This window comes from Podarcis filfolensis (assembly GCF_964270895.1).
Source record: "Podarcis filfolensis genome assembly, chromosome: 5".
In the NCBI taxonomy this organism is placed as follows: Eukaryota; Metazoa; Chordata; class Lepidosauria; order Squamata; family Lacertidae; genus Podarcis; species Podarcis filfolensis.
Window position 1 is genome coordinate 30425826 of NC_139608.1, and position 3635 is coordinate 30429460.

The following is a 3635-nucleotide window of genomic DNA, read 5'->3' on the forward strand; positions in this document are numbered from 1 at the left end:
ACCCTATTTGTTTTTCAGCAGAATTCGACCCATTGAGTCTAGAACACAAATCCTTCATTTGACCTCATCTTCCTTCAGCCACAGATATTCATTTATGTTAGGAAGGCCTGGAGGTCGGCTTTGCTGGGCTGGTGACTGTTTACACTGTCCACTTTAACTTTGGACCAGTGCCTATCTTGAGAAATGCTTGATTATCAGGCGACTGAGACCCACTAAGAGCTTCACAGCATTCCTTGCTAAAAGAGGAAACAATCAAGGGACTTATCCTGCTTCCAGCCAGGTCGACAGAGGGGATGGGAGGGGGAATGTGAATGGGATCACATATCCTGGCGGGTTTTTGTTTTTGTTTAATGCAAACTTTGAGTTCCTAGGAGAAAGCAGCAGCGACATGAACAACACAGCTTTAGCCTCTCTCATCTCTCAGTGTGTTCTGAAGCTTCTGGAAAAAGACCTGAATGCAGGGAAAAATGCCACGAAGGAGAAAACACCAAAATACAAACCATATGACAACGCCTATTTCTTCATTCTCTTTGTCATGTTGTTTTACTCTTTCCTGGCGTTGACTGTCTTTTTCGGTTATGTTCGCTCCAAGAAAGCCATTTCAAAGAAAGATCCTTACCAGGAGTTCATTGAGGATAAGGATCGAAGCAAGAAGTGGAACACGAGCCGGCCAGTGGTGGTGAAATTTGACTTTGAAGAGGAGAGCATTCTTTGAAGTACTTAAAACCAAAATGCTTTGCAAACTGTACTGGACTGTCTGTGTCGTCTACATGTCAAAGGAAGGTCTGCACACATCTCCTTCGATGACGTCCAGCGCAATAAGTAAAACCACTGGCTAGAAGTAGGTAATGGAAAGAAGCAGAAGAAGAAGAAGAAGAAGAAGAAAAAGTTCACCATTCATGGGAATTAGTTTGTTTTGTGGAATGCCGTTTTTCAGAGATAAAGGAGTACGTGTATCTGTTTTTATGCCGCAGAAGGAAAGTGAGACTTGCCATTCTCTGCACAGCTTGTGGGTGCAGCTGGAAGAAGCAACCCTCCAGAGCCATCTTACTCTGTGATATTTATCACCATATCTAGAAAAGGGGGGAAGAAACCGGTTCATGCACATCTGCATGATGCACGCACAGAAAGGACATGAAATCTTCCAATCGAGTTTTAGCACTTGTGAGTTTTACTTCTCTGGGAGAACCATCTGATCTCCATCTTTGTAGACTAATGCATTAGACTTTCATAATTTAATTAAGCATGCCATCAACACCTCTGCTATCTTCACTTTTTTATATTAAATACATATCATGGCAAAAAATTCAGCCAAACAATGCCTATAAAATGTAATGAAAAAGTATTTGGAGGGAACAATTGTCTGGGCTTTAAGTGATCTCTATGCCTCTTTTTTTCCAGACTTAGTTAGTGGTCAATATATCTGATTGCATATAAAGCAGAAATGTCTGTCTAAAGCTGAATGCACCCCAAATGTTGTTTAGCTTGCTGAGAATCCAACATGATGTTTCCTTTTAAGATTTATTGTGCATATTATTAAATATAATTTGATTTGCTTATTCAGATTTGTTGTCTTTGTTGCAAACATGTTGCTTATTAGCATGCCAAAGAATCCACGGAACACACAGATCTGCATGATAATTGCACTGTTTTGTGCTACGAAAACAAGAATTAATGCAGGATCGTTTCCGGAAATATATTTTTGCTCTTTGCTTAGCACTCACAGAGAATGCAAACCATATTACAAATAAAATAAATCTTAAATCAAAACTGCTTTTTCTTTGTTTTGGATTACTTCTTGAAGGAGAAATAGGGTTTCTATACATTTAATGCTAAGCCCCTGCCTCAGAGGATTCGGGAAAGCAGAAAATGGTTCAGCTCATTTATGGTGGAATTTGTAAAGAGATTTCATAATGGTTTTCTGTACAGATTTAATTTTGTCAAGTGGAAATATTTATTAAACTCAAGGAAGTTAAAAGTTCTTGGCTCCTGCAACCTGTCCCCCACTCCATATCATCATAGTCATTTTATTTGCATATCACCTTTCCATGGTTAAAATCATGCTCAAGGCGACTTACAGGAGGAAAAGATTTACATAATTACCAACATAACGAAAGTAGTCATAAACAATAAATAAAAAACACCAAAAGGTACACAACCAAGCCGAACAATTTTCACATAAATCATAAGATCTAAAAAAGATACAAAAGTTAATATCAATAGCAACAACAAAAGAGCCCTAACAAAACACCCAAAACAATACCTTAGTCTATTCAGCACCTTTTGTAGCTGGAGTCAGTCAGGGCTCCATGCTCCCAGGCCAGATGGAAAAATAAAGCATCTGTGACTCCAGATGGGAGAGTTCCATAGCTGAGGCACCACCACAGACAAGGCCCTACACTGTGTCAATAAAGAACAAGCTGCCCTCATCTGGAAGATGAGTAGAGAAGAAGCAGCGGACCCATTGGGGAGCAGCCACTATACTAGATTCCTGATAGGCAGGGTGGGAAGGCTGGCAGTTTGGTGCTCCTGTTAGTTAGTTGCACTATGCTGGCTGCCCCATTGCCTTGCCCCTTCTGCTAAACAACAACGTCTGATTAGCTGGGAAGCTAGTATAGCAGCTCTACTTGGCCTGCTAAGCCACTTCTGGAGAACAACGTTCTGTACTACTGTTATAGCCCCGGGAGAATGACATGCGGAGAGGTGCTCTGTCAGATGCCCAGGTCTCAAGTTGTCTGCAAGATAACATTAACACCTTAAATAGACAACCAGTGTAGTTCCTTCAGAATGGATGTTCTATAAAGTCACTCAGAAGTTCTGGACAGGATGCTTGCAGTGGTGAGGCCACCTTCTTGATCCCTGCCCACCATGGCTGATAAAATCTAGGAGGTGGGGATTGACTGGGCGAGTCCAGGGAGTGGTCAATGACTCATCACAGGAGTGAGGTATGCTCATCACCTTGAAAGAGGCAGTAGTGTGATTCCTCCTGAAGAGGTCTTCAGAGTTTGGGGGAAAATACCACCCAGTCTGTAATATTCCTTTTTCTCAGCAAGGTGATGAGGGTGGAGGCCAGCCAACAGCAGATATGGCTGGAGGAAGTGGATCCTGGATCCATTGAAGTCTGGTTTCAGACTCAGTTTTGGCACGCAAACAGCCTTGGTCACCCTGATTAATTAATGATGCACCAGTCAGGAGAGGGTGGAGGAGGAAAAGAAGACAATCCTGTTGGTTTCCCTTGACTTCTCAGGCTGGGAAACAGAACTGATTGAAAATCCACTATTGAAATTGTAGCTCTGAGGGGAATAGGGGTCTCCTAACAAACTAGAGTTCCCAATATTCTTTGGAAGAAGCCATGTCTGTTTAAAGCCACGTCTGCTTTAAGTACATATGGGGCCTCCTTCTTAACAGCTACAAACATATAACATTTAAATAATAAAAAACTAACAAAAGCTTCTCAATAAACACACAATGAAATGAAACAATTCCCAAATAATTCACAACATGGTTCAGCAACAAGAATGATGAAAAATAATGCATTACTCAACTTAATTATTGACCCCTACAAGAACTCCTAAACAAAACCCCATTTCAATAGTCTCCATGTACCCTGAGTAGCAGGTCTTTTTGGACGAGTA

At 41.2% G+C, this 3635-nt stretch overlaps 1 long non-coding RNA gene across 1 annotated transcript; it reads left to right on the forward strand.

Annotated features, from left to right (window-relative positions):
* The first annotated feature begins 369 nt into the window (after window positions 1-369).
* Window positions 370-1563, forward strand: LOC310764016. The gene is made up of 2 exons (XR_014548976.1): window positions 370-841; window positions 975-1563. It is a non-coding gene; the product is annotated as an uncharacterized lncRNA (long non-coding RNA).
* Window positions 1564-3635: the final 2072 nt, after the last annotated feature.